The sequence below is a fragment of the Ictalurus punctatus genome, chromosome 26 (genome assembly GCF_001660625.3).
Source record: "Ictalurus punctatus breed USDA103 chromosome 26, Coco_2.0, whole genome shotgun sequence".
In the NCBI taxonomy this organism is placed as follows: Eukaryota; Metazoa; Chordata; class Actinopteri; order Siluriformes; family Ictaluridae; genus Ictalurus; species Ictalurus punctatus.
Window position 1 is genome coordinate 4,221,495 of NC_030441.2, and position 15,088 is coordinate 4,236,582.

Below are 15,088 nucleotides of genomic sequence, written 5' to 3' on the forward strand. Positions count from 1 at the left end.
TTCCTGTGGACTTTTATTAGTCTAATGGTGGTGCTACACTGCATAATAGTAAACCATTCTGTATGAATTTCAGCCTGATTTTGCTGTCTCCATGCTGTACTCGAAATGTTTACCAAACGCATATGAAGCCCTGTTCAATTCTATACCTCGTTTTAGGCCCCCCACATGCCTAGAAAAAAAAGTGACTGATATCGCTCAACAACAAAGCTCATATTTTACTTCCTGTAATTCTTGAGTATGTTTGCAGATGATTGCACAGTGTGCTCCGTGCAACGCCATTTTAATGCATGGGTTTAGAAAACAGTGGAAGCCATTACACGCCTTGTATCATGACGATTTATTTGATTTCACACTGTGTGCGCATGAAGAGAACTCTATATCTGATTACTCAATAAGAACGCTGATGTGATTATAACCGTCACTTATCACAATGATAATCATCAATCAGAAACATAATGGGTTCCTTATTCGCAACTGCAAGCCTATTACAGCTCAGCATATACATTTATGTTTTACATAAATATATATTTCACTTTTAGTGTATGTGTGTGTGGATTTTTTGGCGTTTGGCAGGTGTAATGGCATATGCGGCCATAATATTTGCATTATCCTAGTAGTAATGTGCTCATTACTTAGTGGATTGAGAGGAAGGTTGTGGGAAGACACAAAACATTTGGTGCTCACATGACATTAAAAATCATACATGATAATGATGCTACATCAGGTGTCCCTCAGGGTTAGGGCTTGAATCCCGTTCTATTTATTATATAAACGCTATAACATGTTGCAATATGAGTGTAATCGGTATAAATGATATAAAAAGCTGACAGATTTAAGAGAAGTTGAATTTGATCAAACGCTCATGAATTTGAATCATGTGATCATCAGCATTAGCCTTTCTGATTTCTTTTAAAATGACACAATATAACAATTTATGTAATATCAGCTCTTGTGATAGCTAACAAAACTGACTAGCTATGTAACGCTAGAAAAGTAATGTTAATATTAGTCTACGGAAAAATATATAGCAACTTTTTGGCATTTGCTAAACATTCAGTGCTATGGCTATATTGTATGTTAGTGGGTTTTTTTTTATAGAATGGCTTTTCAATAATATATAACAAAACAAATCAAAAATCACATGGATATGCAAGCTGAAGACAGCGTTATCATAGGAAATACTGTACATCATGATTTCCTTCATCCAGGCAACAATCAGCGAAATTCTTCCTGATGTTCCAAAGCTTTTAGAGAGATTTAGAGAGGGACGTGGGGCTTTATTCATCCTCTTTGCCCTCATCATCATTCTAGGGTGGTCAGGCATGACCTCATCCCAATCCTGTGCTCAACCTATTTTATTACTGCTGAGAAATGGAGAGAGGGGGGTCTGGCTCTGTGGTGGACGGAAAGCAGTGATTGGTTATGCTTACCAACTGGAGGCTGAAAGAGATGGAGAGATGGAGATGGAGGGGAAATGGGATGGAGTCTTCGTTCATCTGCACCCGTCTCTCCCTGCATCTCTCTATTTCTCCGTCTCTGAGGACCCGAGCGAGGACAAGGCCTTGGTTTCACGGGCTGCAGGGCTAGCAGCTAGAAATGATGACTTACGTCTCTAATCTTGTTTGCTAAGGATTGATGCTCAGGCTTTCAGTTATGCAGACTTTCCTCTCACTTTCTGCCAAGGAGGAACGACACATTGCTTTCAGAATGGAGATGAAAGATAAAGAGGGAAAGAGAAAGAACGTGATTAACCCCGTCACCCCCCGACTTGGCAGTCCGCAGAGTCCAAGAGATGCAGTTTGTTTCCCATGAAATGACTAGAGATATCACAGCAATTGGAGAGCTCCAGTTTGTCAATGAACCTAGCTAACTGAAGCTTACTAGCCTGCTTGCACATGGCATTACCCACCAATTCAATCTGTATTAACGTTGCAATTTTAAAACATGTTCAGTATTATAGACTTAACAGCTATATGCTAGTCAGGTATATCATTATAGCCTACCTTCTGGTAACAGAGAGGTTTATATATAATAGTCTGTAAGTCTAAGATGCTTTTTAATTGCTACATTTTAAGATGCTTTTTGTATTAGACAATGTAAAATTCTGTTTAATGCCAATTAAATTGGTGCCTAGTGTAATTTACAAGCCAGCTAGTTAGCTAAACTATATTAAGTTAGGCTTTATAGATAACTGATGTTATGCATTTAGTTGTAATTTGCTGTGGGTGTGACCACAGAAGTTATATCCAATAAAGTCATCCTGTGTTAGGAGTTAGGGTTTCCCACATGGAGCATGTGCGTGCATGGGCAGTGCGTGGGCTCTCACTTTTCAGTTGATAATAAAAAGTTGTTCACCTGCATACTAATGCCTCCGTGTCAATAAAACTACATGGTGTCAGAAGTCAAAAAGTGGAAAAGAAAGGTGTGGAGGCATAATGGCTGAAGGAGTTTGCCAACCAGATCTGCTGATCTTTGTTGGTTATATAGCGGAAAACTGAAGAAAGTTCGACTTGGAATTCGATATATTCATTGCTGCAGTTCACAGTGACAAGCCAGATGAAACCGAGGCCTATATACTCCTCAATCTTGCGGGACCAAAGGCGATTGAAAGGGAGCATCTTTCACATATGCCCCAGTGAAACTGTCTGCTAACGAAGAGGATATAGCAACACCGGCCGAGTCAAGAGGAGATCCTGAATGTTTGAAAAGGAAATTTAGAGTATGCAATCCGGAGACAAACATGATTGCAGTAGACTACAAAAAAGGGGGTAGAAAGGCCATTGTGCAGAGGCAACATGAACACCAAAGTGGGACAAAGAACATCACAAAAAACACCCACAAAAGTGTGATCAATGCAAAGTTTTTGGACAGTGTCATCATTGTAAAAAGTTTAACCACTTCCCAATGTTTAACCAATGAAATTTAACCAAGTCCCAATGCAGATCTGCATCAAAAGACAATTTCAAATTCATCAATCAGATTACTGACGTGAACATGGACAGTAGTGAGGAATCATTTCATATCAATGAGCTGTGTCTTGGTGCTAATGAAATCGATGCAGTCAATCAGCACAGCACAAATAAGCAAGAAATTCACTGTAGCTTAACAGTAAATGGTAAGCCCCTCAAGCTCAAAATTGATACAGGAGCAAAATGCAATGATTTTGACTGAAACATACCAAGCAGTGAGAAATGAAGAAAAGATTAAAGAAAAGGCAAAAGCAGCACTGGTGGCTTATGGAGGCACTTTGATTAAAACAAAGAGAACCATGATGTTGCAGTGTCTGACCAGCAAATGGAAATCTCATCCGTTGCAATTTCATGTGGTTGATAAAAATGTAAAATCATTGCTGGGGCTGCCAGATTGTCTGAAAATGAACATAATATCTCTTAAAGACGAAGTACATGAAATTAGTTTTCACAAAGATATGAGTTTATCAAAAGAAATATTCACAGAATATGCTGACCTATTTGATGAGGAGCTGGGTAACTTACCTGTGACATACTCAGTGAAGATAAAATCAGAAGTGACTCCAGTTGTCCGGCCCACTCGTCGAATACATGTGGCAATGTGTGACAAAGTAGAGGCAGAACTAAAGAACATGATGAGGCTGGGAGTCATAACACCCATCTCAGAGCCTACAGAGTGGGTGTCCTCCATGGCAGCTACGCATAAGAAAGACACTAACAAGAATAGTTTATGCATCGATCCCCGGGATTTAAATGAAGCCCTCATGCGTCCTCACCATCCAATGCACACGGTAGAGGTAGCATCACAGATGTCTAATGCCAGTGTTTTCTCAGTGCTTTATGCTAAAAGTTTGTTCTGGCAAATCAAGCTAGACCATGAATCCTCCCTTTGCAATACTTTTGCAATGCTTTTTGACAGATATCTTTTCTTGTGCATGCCTTTCGGAATTAATACAGCATCGTAGGTGTTCCAACGAGCAATGAAGCAGATCTTCGCAGGTAGCCCATGTGCTATTATCGTGGATGACATCAATGTTGGAGGAAAGGGAGAGAAGGAGCATGATGAGAACTTGAGAATGGTTCTAAACAGAGCATGGCAAGTGAAATTGAAATTAAATCCAAAGAAATGCAAGTTCAGGTTAAAAGAGGTAAGTTATGTAGGACATATATTCACAGAACTTGGATTAAAACAAGATCCAGCTAAGGTACAGGCCATCACAGAGATGCCATCGCCAGAGGATAAGGCCGCCTTGCAACGCTTTCTGGGCATGGCTAATTATTTGGGTAAATTAATTCCAAACTTCTGCAAATTAACAGCCCCACTCCAGCAGTTGCTTTACAGGGATGTAGTTTGGTGTTGACACAGCAACAGTAAGAAGCATTCGGCAAGCTAAAAAGATGTATCACATCCTCACCCCTGCTCAAGTACTTTGACGTAAGCAAACCTGACACTATCATGTGCGATGCTTCTCAGTACGGTTTAGGAACAGCATGCTTACAATATTGTGAGCCTGTCAGCTATGCTTCACGCACTCTTCACACAGAAACCGAGATGAGATATACCCAAATTGAGAAGGACCTGTTGGCGGTAGTGTTTGCATGTCAAAAGTTCTATGACTACACCTATGGGAAACCAGTCCTAGTGGAAACAGGCCACCAATCCCTTGTTGCAATTTTAAACAAGCCCGACAGACAGGAGCAGAAGTGACTAAGCACAGAGCTCGCAATGCTGTTTTCTGCTTAACTATGACACAGGACATTGACACTTTCATACAATCTTGCAACATTTGTAATGGCCTGAAACCACATCAACAAAAGTAACCATTGCACTTACAGGAGATTCCAGAACTCCCTTGGTCTTGGTCTATAGTCACTACAGATATATTTGACTAGAATGGTCAACAGTACCTGGTGTCGGTAGATTCCTATTCCGGGTGGATTGAAATAAACCAATTCAGCACCCTGTCATCACAAAATGTCATCAACAAACTAAAGAGACATTTTTCTGTGCATGGAATTCCCCAGTAGATAAATCTCTGACAATGACACCCAGTTCACGGGCCCGGAACTTTGCACGTTCATGGGATTTCTGTCATATTACCAGTAGTCCCGAGTATCCATAGGGGAATGGTCTCGCAGAGAGGGCTATTCCTAGTGCAAAGCGGCTTCTTGAAAACATGAAAAGTGATGGGACAGACTTGTTTCTGAATTTGCTAAACATCCACAACATTCCTCGAGACAAGATACTGGGTTCACCTGCACTACACAAAGTCTTGGTTGAGGCACACTAGCATGCCTATCAGAAAGATGCTGAAACCTAGATTAAAGGACACTGTGAAAGTTAAAGCCCAACTTTCGAAAAAGAGACAAATGCAAAAAGTGTTCTATGACAAAAGGAGTAAATCACTCTCTCCACTGCATGAGTCTCAAGTCTTCAGCTGCAACCAACAAAAGGCTATGAGAAGATTGGGGTTATAAGAAATGCCCTCACGGAGCCCAGGTCTTACATTGTGGAGTCAGAAGGTAGAAAATACAGGAGGAACTGCAGACATCTACTTCCTGTAGAAGAGCCTTTCCCACACCAAACACAAACTGAACTAGAGGACTTGTCAGATCTCAGTTTTGTCCCAGACAGCAACATTATATCTAAAGATACAGTACATGCCAAAGAGAACATTGTGGTCAAACCAACTATTCCAAAACTTCCATATCATACTAGATATGGCCAGATTTCCAAACCCAATCCTAAGTACAATGTTTAAGTAAACATGTTCTGGAAAATCTGATGTACAGAATGTTATTGTGAGATGTAATTTTGATTGTTAGGTTATTACTTTCAGTTCTGATTTTAGTTTTGCATCATATGCATGTTATAGAGATGTTTGGACGAGTTATAGTTCTTTCTATTGGAGGAAAGTATAGAACTAAAGAAAGTAGATAACTGATGTTATGCAGTTAGTTGTAATATGCTGTGGGTGTGTCCACGGAAGTTATGTCCAATAAGGTCATTCCTGTGTTAGCGGGGTTTCCCACATGTCGCATGTGCGTTCACAGGCAGTTGATATTATTATCGGTTGATAACAAAAAGTTGTTCTCCTGCATATTAATGCCTCTGTGTTAATAAAACTACAGGCTTCATTGTAGTACCAGATGTAGTTCCATATGCAGTACCAAAGCACAATAACAAAGAGGACAATAATAATAGCAGTAATGCTATAACATTAATAATACCTGTAATTGGCTGTGGTAATCCTGGCACCTTGTGTTCAACTTGTTGTTAGGCAACTGGAAACCTAGCTAAAAACTCAGTCCAACCATGTAACTAGCTAGGACGTAGCCATTAAGTCAAGTCAACAAGGGCACAGTGACAATGAAAACGGCATGTACCTGTCAGGAACGCCAACATTTACCTCAGATTTGTTGTTAGATTACTGAGAAATCTAACAACACCGTCCTCGTCGGTGCAGGGAAGCGGAGTGACGACCTCGGCGGAGCTGGACAGCGGAGCGATGTCTTCGGTGAAGCAAAGAGGCAGAGCGAGGACCTCAGCCGAGCAGGGAGGCAGAGCGAGGACCTCAGCCGAGCAGGGAGGCAGAGCGACGACCTCAGCCGAGCAGGGAGGCAGAGCGACGACCTCAGCCGAGCAGGGAGGCAGAGCGACGACCTCAGCCGAGCAGGGAGGCAGAGCGACGACCTCAGCCGAGCAGGGAGGCAGAGCGACGACCTCAGCCGAGCAGGGAGGCAGAGCGACGACCTCAGCCGAGCAGGGAGGCAGAGCGACGACCTCAGACGAGCAGGGAGGCAGAGCGACGACCTCAGACGAGCAGGGAGGCAGAGCGACGACCTCAGACGAGCAGGGAGGCAGAGCGACGACCTCATCTGAACAGGGAAGCTGAGCGACGTCCACAGCTGAACAGGGAGGCTGAGCGACGACCTCAGCTGAACAGGGAGGCTGAGCGACGACCTCAGCTGAACAGGGAGGCTGAGCGACGACCTCAGCTGAACAGGGGGAATCCTTGAGTCCGGTAGGAGATCGAGCGGCGTCTCTCATGGAACGTGGAGGCAGAGCGACGTCCTCCACTGAACATGAAGGCTGAGCGAGAGCCATAATAGGGGAGAGAGGGTGGGAGTTGGTCTCAGCCCCGACAACAGACTCCCCCTCCTGTCGGCGTGGCATGGCGTAGTCCTTTGTGAACATTGCCGGTGGTGACCTGGTGCATGATCTGTCCCACCGCGGCAGCCCGAACATGCGGTCATTCTGAGCGAGTAGTTCATCTGTCCTTCTTCCCTGCTCCAATAGTCCTCTATACCACTCATATGCTGCAAACCAGGCGTCCATCTTGGTGATCTGCTGCTTCTGATAATGGGTCTTTCGTTCTGTCACGTATCGAGGTTGAGGCAGAAGCAAGTGCAGATAATGACATTTATTTAAACAAACATACTATGAAACAAAGACACTAAGACAACTTGGTATAACACTGTGGCATGAAACAAAACACCGAGTCATAAACGACAAGAGTCTAGGACAACGAAAGACAAGCAAACAGTGCAGACAATGACTATATATACACACGAGTGCTCATTAAAAAAACGCGAATCAGGTGCAGGTGGTCATGTGACAGCTAGTGCAGTGCAGCGGCTGATGGGAACTGGAGTCCAGAGTTTCTTGATACATGACACTGTTGAACTGGCTGACCCCAGGGCTAGCAAGCACTACAGGCTTTGTTGGCTCAGCTCACTCAGATAATATAAGATACAATAAGATAAGTTAGTGTTACTGCCTTTATTATCTCAGCTTGCTCAGTTAGCATCGTAGCCTTGTTATCTTAGATCACTCAGTTAGCACCATAGATTTCATTAGCTCAGCTCTCTCAATTCACTTCATAGCATTTATTAGTTTGGCTCACTCAGCTAGCACCACAAGCGTTGTTACTTTCACTCACGCAGCTAGCACTGCGGCCTTTATCGCTCAGTACTGTAGTCTTCATTAGATTGGCTCACTCAGCTTTTTCACATTCATTAGCTCAGCTTGCTCAGTTAGCATCACAGCCTTTGTTCACTTGGCTCTCTCCCTCAAAACAATTTCTGATAAAACTCAGCATACACAGAAATAAGGCCCAACTTTTGAGAACAAAACGATACAGCGATTTTTTTCCCCCCACTCTCAGCACTTTCTCTATTGAATTCACAAAACTACAGTTAAAGTTGAAGCCATTATCTTTGCCATCACGCTCGAATACTCACTAGGCCACGCATCCCGCACCCTATTACCATCCTGACACTTCACACCAAGGAGCACAATTCATCACCAAGTGCTGTGTCGATAGTTCAAAGATGCACATAGTGAGGAATAATAATAATAAAAAAGATTCCCTTACTTAACTCTCATCTTCTGTGCCCTATTTAGCGCCCCAAACTTGAATAAGTGACCTTTGACCTGCTTGTCAATCACCACAAATGCTAACAATGGTAATAATGGATGAAAGCTATAGAAAGCTAGTTTAGTTAGCCATCGCATGCTCCTAAAATCTCTATGAGTGCTCTTGCTAGAATGTCCGTCATAATGAGGCTCCATCCCAAACAAGCTTTTTACTGGAGTTACTGGAATGTTACTAGAATCAGTCACAATATAGCATTCTTACTAGAATACTATTCCTTCTAGTATTAGTTATTGAAATGGCCTTTTCAACCTTCAACCTTTTCAACCCTGTAATGTCAGACGTTTAAAAAAAAAAAAATCTTTCATTTTTCATTACTCTGATCATTCCTTTGTCTTTCTTCCATCTACCCATCTTCTTTCTTTCATCTTCCAGTCTTTCTAAATCGTTTTCTTTCTCCCATCTTCCCATCTTGTGTGATCTTTCTTTCTTTCTTTCTTTCTTTCTTTCTTTCTTGCGGCAGTCATTTTTTCTTTTCTTTCTTTCGGCGGTCTTATATTTTGCTTTTCTTTCTTTCTTTCTTTCTTTCTTTCTTTCTTTTGGTAGTCTTATTTTTGCTTTTCTTTCTTTCTGTAGTCTTATTTTTACTTTTCTTCCTTTCTTTCTTTCTGCAGTCTTAATTTTTGCATTTCTTTCTTTCTTTCGACAGACTTATTTTTTGCATTTCTTTCTTTCTTTCTTTCTTTCTTTCTTTCTTTCTTTCTTTCTTTCTTTCTTTCTTTCTTTCTGCAGTCTTATTTTTTGCTTTTCTATCTTTCTTTCTTTCTTTCTTTCTTTCTTTCTTTCTTTCTATCTTCAGTATTATTCTTTCTTTCTTCCTTCCTTGCTCTTTGGAATCATAATTTCTTTCTCGCTCGCTTTTCTTTCCTTCTCTCTGTATTCTTTCTTTCTTTCTTAATTTCTTTCTGTTCTGCATTTATTACATTTCACGTATTTGTGTGGGTCAACCACCGGATAGACATTTGTACAGACAACTTCATTAGGATTGTCTGTGTTCTTGACAGCCATTTTCCTTTTTCTTTCATCCATCATGTGTGATCTTTCTTTCTGGAGTGTTATTTTTTGCTTTTCTTTCTTTCTTTCTTTCTTTCTTTCTTTCTTTCTTTCTTTCTTTCTTTCTTTCTTTCTTTCTTTCTTTCTTTCTTTCTTTCTTTCTTTCTTTCTTTCTTTCTTTCTTTCTTTCTTTCTTTCTTTCTTTCTTTCTTTCTTTCTTTCTTTCTTTCTTTCTTTCTTTCTTTCTTTCTTTCTTTCTTTCTTTCTTTCTTTCTTTCTTTCTTTCTTTCTTGCCTTTCACTTTTTTGTGTGGGCCAACTACCGGATAGAAATTTGCACAGACAACTTAATTAGTATTGTCTGTGTTCTTGACAGCCATTTTCCTTTTTCTTTCATCCATCTTTCCATTATGCGTGATCTTTCTTTCTGCACTCTTATTATTTGCATTTCTTTCTTTCTTTCTTTCTTTCTTTCTTTCTTTCTTTCTTTCTTTCTTTCTTTCTGCAGTCTAATTTTTTGCTTTGCTTTCTTTCTTTCTTTCTTTTTTTCTTTCTTTTGGGAGTGTTAATTTTTACTTTTCTTTCTTTCAACATTAAAATTTTTGCCTTCTTTCTTTCTTTCTTTTTTTCTTTCTTTCTTTCTTTCATCCTCATTGGAGCCATAATTTCTTTCTCTTTTGCTTTTCTTCCTTCTCTCTGCATCCTTTCTTTCTTAAATTATTTTTGTTCTGCATTTCGTTTGCATTTCACTTATCTGTGTGGGTCAACCACTGGATGCAAAATTGCACAGACAACTTAATTAGTATCATCTGTGTTCTTGATAGCCATTTTCCTTTTTCTTTCATCCATCTTTCCATCATGTGTGATCTTTCTTTCTTTCTTTCTTTCTTTCTTTCATCCACCATAATTTTAATAATTACCATCAACACTTGTTGTAATCCGTCTTTTTGCCATTCATAATTTTCTTTCATCTTCCCTTTCATATCATATCCCACCATTCTTTATTTTTTTTCTTTCACCCAGCAGTATTTAAACAATGACCATTAACACTTTTAAGCAGTTACCTAATAAGTTTTTTTTATAAAAATATGTATTTTTAAAAATCTTTTTTTTCATCCCTCAATCACATTGATCTCTTTACAATCTCAGTCAGTGCATTTACATGGACAACAATAATCCACTATTAATCCTATTAAGACAATACTGTGATTAAGAAACTGCCATGTAAAGAGCAATTTTTAATTACCTTAATCTGATTAAGGTCATACTCGAAGTATACACAAATCGAATTAAAACAGGTGGAGTACTCGTGTTTTAGTCGCATTATCAACATGTATTACAGACATGTAAACACCTTAATCACATTATTAACATTGTGTGAGAGTTTTCATAGGCATTTTGTGACAGGACAAGATCACACATGGCAGTGCTCAACATTTTATGGTGAACAAGAGAGTTCAGCTACGTCCCGAACCGCATACTTGCCTACTATAGGCCTGTAGTGGGGAAAAATACATGTATCTCGGCTCCTATATAGAAGGTAAGTACGCGGTATGGGACGCAGCCCACAGCTTCAAGCAGTTATCTATTTGACAAATAATTAACCTCACTTAAAAAATAAATAAAAACACCCAAAACTGTACACGGTACCATAACGAAGATGAACTGTATGTTGATACGTGAAATTCTTGATGGACGTCGGACGGCGTGGCGCGGTGACGTAATGACGTGTGATGTTAATCTAATTATGTTCTATAACATGTAAAATGGGTACATGAAAGGAGTATTCTAAAAGTGACTCATGAAAACACCTTAATCACATTATTATCTTAATCAGAGTAAGGTCAATAATTAGATTACTGCTGTCCATGTAAACGTAGTCAGTGTTTCCATCAGACATTAACACCCCAAGTAACTTTTTGATGATCTTTGTGATGTGGCCATGATGTTTGGGAAGGTGCAGTAATAAATGGAAGTCATTATTGGTAATGGAGATTAGCCCTGCACTGGATTGAGGAGCTTCTCCTTTATCTCTGCTCCGTCACCGTGCTGGAGCTCTGAACCATATTTACAGCTCGTTTTTACACTGGAGCCTCCATAATGAATCTAGTAAATGGAGGTGATGCATACTGCTCCGAGTGATCCATCTCATTAGATACGAGTGCTGGAATGGCGTAATTACAGAGGGCGGCCGTGGCCCCATCCGTACTGACACCGGGCCAGCTATTGACCATTAGGTCTAGAGCAGTGAAGCGAGCATAAAGAGTGGCTCACGGATAAAAAATGTGCGTAAAAAGCACCTGGTTAACTTTTATAGCTCTTTCATGGTGGAAGGAGTGATCATCATTTGAGCTATAAAGAAACTTTCAGAGTCTCTGGGTCACCGGAAAGTTCAGCATGGGCTGACAAACACAGATACTGGGGTATTAATCCAGCTGCTAACAACCACAGTGCGTGAGCGTGTGTGTGTGTGTGTGTGTGTGTGTGTGTGTGTGTGTGTGTGTGTGAGAGCTAAGGTTGTGTTCCCAGGTTAATAAACCACCACCAGCAGATGATGTCAAGCAAGCAGCGGATCAGCAGCTTCACTTCACAACTCAACCTCAGTGGTGACAACACATATATAATCCCATCTTTCTATCTGTTCATCTTTCTTTCTTCACTAATGATTGGCATACAGTGGGTTTAGAAAGTACTCATGCCCTTCAGTTTTTGCACATTATTATTGTGTTATAGGTATAATTTAAATACAATAACCCTTATTGACAAAGCAAATCCACGTATTTGGAAAATATTGAAAATGTATTTTTATATTTAGATAAGTATTCAGTACTTTCAGAAACTACATTGGCAATAACTAATTACCTTTGAATCTTCTTGAGTAAGTCTCTCTTATAATTTTGAACCTGGATTTGGGCAGTTTCTCTAATTCTTCCAGACAGAAGAATTCATCTTAAGCTCAATCAGTTTGGATGAACTGCCAACTGCAGGTCTGTCCACAGATGTTCTATGGGGTTCAAGTCTGGGCTTTGGCTGGGTCACTCAAGCACATTCTCAAGAGACTTCTCCTAAAGCCAGTCTTGCTGAAATGTGAACTTTCACAATCTGGAGCAAGTTTTCTTCAAGGGCCTCTCCGTATTTGACTGCATTCATTCTTCCCTCAATTCTGTCCAGTGTTCCCATCCCTACCACTGATACAGTAGGCACCCTCACAGCATGATGCTGACACCACCATGCTTCACTGTAGGGACGGTATCAGTCAGTTGTTGCGCAGTACCTTGTTTTGCCAGATGGTTTGACTTTTACTCAGCAGTGGCTTCTGTCTAACTACTCTGCCAAGGCCTGATTGATTGAGTTTTTCTGAGACGGTCATCCTTCCTGCAGGTTTTTCCATTTCTGTAGACTTCTGAAGCTCTATTAGAGTGGCCATAGGGTCACATCTTAGTCACATCCTTAACCAAGGCCCTTCTAGCTCAGTTCTGGTGGTTCCACACTTCTTCCATTTCACAATGATGGAGCCCACAGTGCTTCTGGGAGCATTCAAAGAGTGATCTATGTCTCAACACAATTTGATCATGGATGTCTAGAGAGAATTTGTGTTTTTTCTTTTGACATGCACTGTGAATTGTGCGACCTTATACACACAGGTGTGTGCCTTTCTAAGTCATATCCGATCAGTTGAATTTGCTGCAGGTGGACTCCAGTCAGGCTCTAGATACATCACAAGATTATTAAAGCAAACAGGAAGAACAACGAGCTTAATTTGGAATGTCTTAGTCAATGTCGCAATGGAGCCAGAATGACATGCACTTTATGAAGGTGTGAGGGGCTAAAGCTAGCCCGAATGGAAGAAGCCGTTAATGATATGCATTGCCTTCAAATGCAAACCTCAGGAACTTCCTGTGACTGGGCAATATTTCTATGTGGAAATATGCATCTTTTAGTTCTATCGTCACAAACCAGTCCTCAAACTGAATCTGTGGAACAATAAGTTTGAGCATCAGCATCTTGTACCTGTTTGTAGTAAGTGTATGGTTCACATGATGAAGATCTAAAATTAACGGCATACTGCCATCTTTTTTGCGGACCAGGAAATAATGGCTGTAAAAACATCCCTCCCTCAGGGAACAGAGTACGTTCTGTGGCCCCTTTGTCCAAGGGGGATCCTACTTTCTGAGCTAACATCGGGCTCTGCTCTGTGCTGACTATTGTGTTGAGCACATCTCTGAACCAGTGGGATTGAGCTCTGAACTGGATCCGGTAACTCTTGTCATGGAAATTAGACAACACTCGCAGACTGGTTAATACAGGATAGAATAATGAGAGCACTCTGAAGCGCTTGTACTGAACCACTACTATATATATGAAATGCAGAGCATAACACACTTTTGTGTACCGATAAGAAGCGGTTTGAGGAAGTTCAAACAGGCTTTGTTTTAGGGTCTCAGAAGATATGCAGACGAACCTTGAACAGAAGAATATGTTTAAGTCTCTGTAATAAGATAAACATTCTGTACTGATCTCGGTGACATGCCATGGCTTTCTTAGGCGTTATCCTCAGATGAACATGAACAAAACAAAATTATTACAAAGTAAAAATGAGTAATTTCCCTCACATTTCCCCCATTTTCTCATTACAAAATATGCTAACTAAAACTAACAGAGAAATTACTATGGTGTAAATACATCAGAAGTTCAGAAACCTTTCTACGTAGACAGAACCCATGAAGACACATTTGGCAGTAGTTTCCATGTTGCCAGACGGTCTTTTAGTGACATTTCCACATTCTATTGGAGGGAAAGCATCAGATTTCCATTGCCCTCTGCCCTTGCTGACCACAGAACACTGAAAACTTGGGACAGCCTTGGCTAGGGGAGGCCCTACAGTAGTATTGGGGGCTAACTGCCCTAACAACCTCATGTCCCCTGATATGTCCCTCCATGGCCCATCAGGACTGCTCCTCCCTTGTCTGCTTGGCCTCTATGATCATTCTCAGATCAGGCCTAGTAACAGGCTGCGACCGTGGCCACCCGGTTCCCCTGGCTGTCTGCCACCATACTCGCCTTCTGTGCCTCCCTCGCACTAGCGCTGGCCTGGGCTCCAATCGTGGATGCCCGGGTGAACTCGACACAACAGGGAAGGAACTGGCTGATTGCCGCCGTATGTTGAGCTCACTCAGCTGGTCTGCTTGGTAGGCCTGAAACACTGCCATTGTCTGCAGTGACCCACTACCACATAGGCCTTGCCCACCAATGCCACGGTGGCCTTTCATGGCTTGGATGGCAAAAACAGCCTCCCTTAATTACCTGCCTTCTATGGAGAGAGGTAGCTTGCAAGTGCTTCCTCCACCTTTGGCATAGCTAAATAGAGGAGTCGTAACACAAGCACCTAAATCCAATAGAGAGCTGGAGCCAGAAGACATAGAAAGAGCAGTGCCCATTTCCGACTCCTCTTCCAGATTCATATGTGACCCCTAGGACCTAAGCCGGTTGGCTGCCTCCGGCCCAGATCCGTGAGGCTCTGAAACACAACTTCCTTTGGCCGAGAAGAGAGCGAGTCATGAGCAGAGCTGCCCAATTGTAATGCATTCACAATGCACACAATCAAACCTCTCGAGGGCTGCCCTATCATGCTCCACCAGTCCTCTGACCATGATGAAATGGGAGCAAGGCGTAACAAACAAACAAAGTA